This window comes from Tripterygium wilfordii, chromosome 2 (assembly GCF_013401445.1).
Source record: "Tripterygium wilfordii isolate XIE 37 chromosome 2, ASM1340144v1, whole genome shotgun sequence".
NCBI classification, from domain to species: domain Eukaryota; kingdom Viridiplantae; phylum Streptophyta; class Magnoliopsida; order Celastrales; family Celastraceae; genus Tripterygium; species Tripterygium wilfordii.
Window position 1 is genome coordinate 3,360,949 of NC_052233.1, and position 686 is coordinate 3,361,634.

A 686-nucleotide genomic window follows, 5' to 3' on the forward strand; every position below is an offset into this window, starting at 1 on the left:
CATAGAATTGAGCATTCCTAAGGCATCAAATTGGAACCGTTATCATCTATTTAGTGTTCTTAGAAGTCTTAACTTGCTAGTTTAGCTTTTGGACAACGTTTCGTTAGGTAAAGAAGCCAATAGACCAAGTTAAGTTCAAAATTGCACGAAACGTGAAAAACTTGTCTATGCATAGAATTGAGCATTCCTAAGGCATCAAATTGGACCGTTATACATCTATTTAGTGTTCTTCGAAGTCTTAACTTGCTAGTTTAGCTTTTGGACAACGTTTCGTTAGGTAAAGAAGCCAATAGACCAAGTTAAGTTCAAAATTGCACGAAACGTGAAAAACTTGTCTATGCATAGAATTGAGCATTCCTAAGGCATCAAATTGCACAGTTATACTCTATTTAGTGTTCTTAGAAGTCTTAACTTGCTAGTTTAGCTTTTGGACAACGTTTCGTTAGGTAAAGAAGCCAAATAGACCAAGTTAAGTTCAAAATTGCACGAAACGTGAAAAACTTGTCTATGCATAGAATTGAGCATTCCTAAGGCATCAAATTGGACCGTTATACTCTATTTAGTGTTCTTCAGAAGTCTTAACTTGCTAGTTTAGCTTTTGGACTAACGTTTCGTTAGGTAAAGAAGCCAATAGACCAAGTTAAGTTCAAAATTGCACGAAACGTGAAAAACTTGTCTATGCATAG